Source organism: Macrosteles quadrilineatus, unplaced genomic scaffold, assembly GCF_028750875.1.
Source record: "Macrosteles quadrilineatus isolate MER2022 unplaced genomic scaffold, UCM_ALF_1.0 Scaffold_1__1_contigs__length_201487025, whole genome shotgun sequence".
NCBI lineage: Eukaryota > Metazoa > Arthropoda > Insecta > Hemiptera > Cicadellidae > Macrosteles > Macrosteles quadrilineatus.
Window position 1 is genome coordinate 3,644,643 of NW_026542594.1, and position 6,613 is coordinate 3,651,255.

Consider the following 6,613-nt stretch of genomic DNA (forward strand, 5'->3'; position numbering starts at 1 on the left):
GGCGCACCGAACTGCAAGTACTCCAGTTTTTGTGGCCGTTTTTTCTGGTAGATGTTCAGAGACTGAATTTGGCCCGCCAAAATGTGACCCACTTGCGGCACAAAGGATTTGGCACCGAAACTCCCGCCGCCGTCTGCGACTGGACACAATGGAAATACTGTACACACTTTAGCATGGGACCAATCGAGTACACGATTGTTTTATTTACTTTGTGTTTTAGTTAGGTATACATGATTTAAAATGTCATCAAATGTCTTGTAAAACCGTCTGAAACTAGTGCTTGATTTAAGTAGAGCTACGCATACTATAGGTCGGCCGCTTAGAACTCCTCCAGCATTGGTTTAGCATTAGCGCGCAGGTCGTTTTCTAAGCGGCCGAACTATACAAAAATACAGAGACGTAAAAGAACAAACTTGCAGCTTACTTGTAGCTTATATAGGTTTAAAAAGCTTGTTCACTATTCATTAGCAGGGCAGCTGATCACTGTGTGAGGGTACGTGTGGAACTTTGAACTCTAAAAACTGTTACTTTGAAGAAACTATCTTTCACCAGAAGAAACGTATGGCCATACTCAAACTTACTCTACCAGACCTTCGAATCAGAACTTCATGTGTGGTTACTTAATTGTAAATTAAAACTAAAAGTCCATAATATTTTTTGTAAATAATATTAAATTTATTATCTCTTCATACAGTCCACTTTATTGAAAAAGCCTTCTTAGGCTTACGCAACAAAGCTGTTAACAGAAAATCGATACAAACGGGAACACATTTTCGTGTAGTTTTTTATTCCTTAATAATGAGTTATACATGTCTTTTTTATCGAATATAAACATTAACATGTACACTGCAGCGAATCCTTAACAGTAAATATACCATATAGCTAATGAGTCTATCAGTTTATTTTTTTACTTTTAATTTGTTTTGCCATTTTCTATCAATCAAACATATTGTTGGTATTTTAATTAGGTCTAAGCTGTCCTAATAGCCCTTGCACAAATGGCTCCTGCAGGATCCCAAATTCAACAGAAATCAATTTGTTTTCTTTAAAGATAACATGTGAGTTAAAGTACGGTTTTTTTTCATGTGATTTGTTGACTAATAGCAGTGGAATCAAAATAAAATATACTAAACTGTTTGTCCATTTGATGCTGAACAAAACAATTTTTGTTGGAGAACAAAGAAAGGTTGGAGAACAAGTGGAAAAGCCACAAAAGCTTATTACGGGGTTAAACACCCGACAATGATCTGCTCTTGCTCAAGTTACGCCTTTGTTAAATTTCATCGATATCAGACAAATCTTAGGAATTCTTCCCTGTTGTGTCTACGGACATCCAAACACAAAATTATTAAAATCACACATGCAACGTTTCGTCAAACGGAAATGGTTTTACAATAATCAAGAGAAAAACCACTCTCTCCGCGAATAAGTTTTAATAGTCCATTACGCTAATGACATGGTAATTAAATCAAACCTAAGAGTAACTAATTCGATAATAACTGTTTAACCACTGTAATCGAATTAGTTTTAACAGGTGTGGATCCCTATGGTAATCTGGCGCAACATAGATAAATAATAATTACAGTAGTTACGCGTACCGTAATGTGATTAGCAGCGCAGCGTGGTGCATGGTAGTCCGCTCGGCGCTCGGCGCTCGGCGCTCAGTGCGTCAAGCTGATAGAGGTAATAACATAGCCTTGGCTCTGATAAAGAATTATATCACTATTTATATTGTAATCAAACGATAGATATTTATTTTGATTGTAAAGGCGTTTAAAATCAACACTTTTATTGGTAAATAGAAGAAACCCCTTTGTGAAGAGGGTGAAAGTACCCAAAAATGTTTGAATGTTCAATTCTGTACTGGTTAGCTCGGCAAATATCTTTCCTCATGGTGCTCTAGAAAATTCAACCATTCATTTGTATACCCCCTAATAAAAACAATCTACGAATGTTTATGACCATCTGAGAAGTCATGTTCTATACATCAATTTGGTGGACACCATTAGAACAATCGGCATGAATGTAAAGTTAATCCGGAAAAAGGTCTCACTTCACAGTGTGTTTGAATTTGCAAGTTCAATTTGCTATCTATGTAGTTTGACTCATTCAAATTCCGTTACACCTTACAGATGTGATTCCTATACGGTACACCTATAGGTTCCTCAAATGAAAGTGCCTAGATGAACTAGCAGAAAATCTTTAAAACTAGTACCATTTAAAGATATTTTTTTTAAACATGGATATTTTATGTTATTTCAGTTAACAAAACCTGAAAATTATTATATTTACCTTTATTGACGCATTGAATATGATAAGAAAGCGGTAGGTCTTATATTGAAAGATCAGAAATTCCAAGGACTGAACTCGCAATAATCAACCAATATAGTTAGTTTCTGCACTGCAAGTCTGGGACCAAGTACAGAGTACCAGCTATGAGTGCAGACAAGAAGCTGCGTTATTGATTCCACGGGCCTGAGGCAATCTGATAACAAGATAAGTCAATTCGTGTAATTACTTCTGTAAGTAGGGCACGGTGTGCGATGTGACACTTGGATTAGTTGTGTTTCGGGTTTCATCCAGCCCCGTGTCGCCAGATTACGAAACTATAACTACATCTAAATGCCAAAAATAGAAATATATACCCCTGCTAATTTAATCTATGAACAAGGTTTTGTTAGAAATAATTTCCTACATAAAAAAATTATATACTACTTTGATTAAGTAGCTTGTAAGCCGTGTTCATTATACAGTAACATGTTAAAACTTAGTGGGGTCATAGCGGCATGGAATGTTAGAGTTGTTTTGAGAGATAATTAACTACAATAGTGTTTCTTACAATTATCTTCAACATCCTTTCTTAGCCGTCCTACTTAAACGATTTTTATCCTTCTAGCCGAGGGACGAATGATGACTAAAAGGTAATTTCCTTTAGGGAACCGCCCCCTAATGTTTGATCTCTTTCAAATACGTAACAATGCTGATCAACTTTCATTATAACGGTTTTGAATGTGAGTTGTAGCAGGTCAGTTGAATGTTTAACCACAGGTAGAATGTAAACAAGAGACAAGCCAGTTGATGGAAATTGATTTAAAACAGGCAGTTTTTTTATTGTTTTAAACTGATTGAGGAAGGTTAATCACTCTTTGTGCTGTAGATCCAAAATCAACGAATTTAGTTGAAGGTAAATTACACGTAGTTTAATTTAGTCGCCATCATAACCCTTGAAAAGTAAAAATGTATTGCAATATTCGTTGTGCTTTCGATATAAATTTTTTACCCATTAAAATGCAGCATTTGTAAGGGCTCTTCGTTAATACGTAACTTATTTATGTATATATTGACGCAATATTGGATTTATAAACTAAAAATTTTACTATATTGAACAATTGTGGTTTAACACTAAAGGTCCCATTTAATTTAGGGTTGAACTCAAATAACATGCATTTGATATAGGAAAATCAGGTTTTTTGTTATTTACCAAAAGTGATACCAAGTAAGTGTAACTAACAAAGTTGTCAAGAATTAAAAAGCCTATAAAATAATGTGCCACTTCACATATGTTACCATTTAAAATTTTTAAACAATATGTATTTTCAAATAAAAAAAATGTTTTTGGTATTTTTATTATTTTGCAAAACCGTTACTTATAGCATATCAAAGCTAATTTCATAACGAGTAAGAAAATTCTACCGGAGAAGGGCTAAGTGCATTGGTATAGGAAACACAGAGTATTAAAAAACTATAGATTAAAAAAACTGCCGCCATTTTGAAACGGAAAATTATAATTAATTTCTTTTTTCGCCAAAATGTTTTCCTATTAAATAACCTTTAAAACGGTGTATAACATGACATTTGAAAATTTCGAGATTTGAACTAGTGACCCTCAGTTTTTGGCAACCCTGTATTGGAAAAAAGTTAAAACTATTTTTAAGTTATTCCTTGGGGTCAATTAAGTGGAAAATAATTTTATTTCATCCTTGTAGGTTAAACCGTTTTCCGTAATCAATTTGAGACACCTCTCGTGGGACACCCTGTACATATAACATTTTGAACGGGTAGTGTTAATGGCGGGACAACGAAAAATTGAAATCGGTCCCGGGCCTAGGTCTTAACATGAGACCTACGGTAATAGCTTAGTCCCTATAAGGGAAATTCGCTAAAACCTTACATAAATTTTATTTTACAATTGCATCGGATTGGACATCAGAATAAAATCTAATATTTGTAATTTGTTTAAAGCATGTAGTTTGCAAAATATATGTGTCTTTGTACATTGATAATTTTAAAACTCTTACATAACGACGAACAAAATAATTTCAATGTTTTTAATCAATTTTGTATAACGTACTTTTCTAAAGTGTAAACAACAACAATTAATCCGTTGAAACCAACTAAAACCATCAAATTGTTGGATACAGGCCGCGTATCGAGATTTGCAGCAGATATCACTCTTTCGTGGCATCCACTAGCAGATGAGATATAACTTAACTGTTTTTTAATGAATTTCAAAAAATCATTTGAAACTTAATTAATCTTATTTTTGATTTTTGAGTTTGAAAAGAGGTATAAGTAATGGACAATAATAACGAAACTTTACGTCTTTCTACAACGCTTTTGCAACGTGCAATTTTTCACCAGTCAAAAGCAAAAAGATGGAAACGATCGGTTTCAAAGTCAATGTGGTGGGGACTGAGGGTCAGTGTCCGAGCAGCGACGCCCGCCAACCTTGGGGCAGGTTATGGCCAGCCTAATCTTGACCTTCCACAACGTTTCGGCAACCGACCACCGGCCTTTGTCTCGTTTATTTGCGGCCAACTCGTCTGTTCGGTTCGCGGCCCACCTGCCTGCAGCTTCGAGCTGCATCCTGCAACTGCAGTCTGCTGTCTGTGTATTGTACTCGATAAATTATAATTTGTTAACATCCGTGTGCTCAAAATCGAACAGAATGCTAATTTGTCTACATCGGCCCATGTCTCGTGTTTATTGTCAATTACTTGGTTTATTTGAAAATCCTTTTTATAACTAAAAATACTGGTTTATTATTGTAATACCGCCATTACGTTTTACACAAAAGGGCGTATCTAATTTCTACTAACTTATCAGGAGAGTGATTTTAAAAAAGTTGGCACTACTTGAATTTGTGTACAATACAAAGTTATTTTTTTATTCCCTAAATCTTAGGTGGTTAAGTAACTGAAGAGTGCCTTCATAATTTGCTATCATTAAAACATGAGTTTTGTGAAAAGTTTAACGGAAAATCGTTGTTTTCTGAGATAGTCTACGCCATTTAGCGGAAAATTTTCCAACAATTGAGGTCACGCCTTGAGTTGCGCCCTCAGGTTACAATAAAAATAAAACACAAAAATAGCATTTATTACTACAAATAAAGTCAATTGATGAAAATTGTTATTTTAAATAGCTTTTGTATAACTTAAAAACTCTAAAAAGTAAAGTACTTGAAAACTCCCATTCTTATAAAGGTTGTTAATGTAAAAAATTAGTTTAATACTTTACAAACTAATAAAATAATATACCTATTTAAAAATTTACCATAATAATAATGGAGTTGAAATAAAAAATATGTCATCTGTTACAAAAGTTCTAAATCTTACAAAAATAAAAATATTACTTTTAATCTTAAATAAAAGGAATAAATCATATTTGGCTAGTAAAATGTAACAACAAAACCACAACTAAACAACTTTAAATTAAATAACTACTTTCTGGCAGTTATTAGCAATTTAAATATTGTAATAATTACACTCCAGGAGTAGATTTATCCTAAGACAACTTAAGTCGCCTCAGGAGGGAGATTCGCATAGAACTGTTTATGGTCCTCTGATCGGATAACACTTTTCTCAGAGGGAACAAAGGTCTTTGTATTTTAACTTGGTGAGTTTACTTGCTGTCTTGTTTAAGGGTGGCACTTCCATCGTCAATGGATTTGTGGTCTTGATCAGTCTATTTAGGGCAATGCTGTCATATTTTGCAACAACCATACTGATCAGCTGTAACATTTAAAACCTAATATTTCAATATTTAATTTATGAGATGCCACGAATACTACAAAAGACCCGGTATGGATCGTAAACGTAAGCAAATTACGTTTTTGGCCCGAAGGTAAACAAAACCATATGTTAATTAATGCTATCAATACAGGGGTTTTATTTACTTTCGGGCCAAAACCGTCATTTGTTCATGTTTATGACCCATACCGGGTCTTTTCTATATAAAATAGTATATTTCGTACCTAGGGCCGAGAATGAGGTTTTGCTGGCTATATTTTAAGTTTTAGACGAAGTCGAGAGCTGCAAAACCATTTCGATCCGTGGTACGAACGCTATTTTTTACCACACTACATATACCATACCCTACTACCACTATTCACCACAATAATAATGCACACTAGTCAGCACAACTACAAATTTAAGGTTATGTGAAGAAATAATTTGAGTAGTCAGCAAAAAAAAATAAACAGTTGCTAGGTAACGGTGACAATAATACAATTCTATTGCGATAGTATGGATACTGATTGTGTATTTAATATGCATTCGTGTTTTAAGAAAGTAAGCGGGCAGCTGATTTTGCGGCCCTAGGGATGTAAAAACCT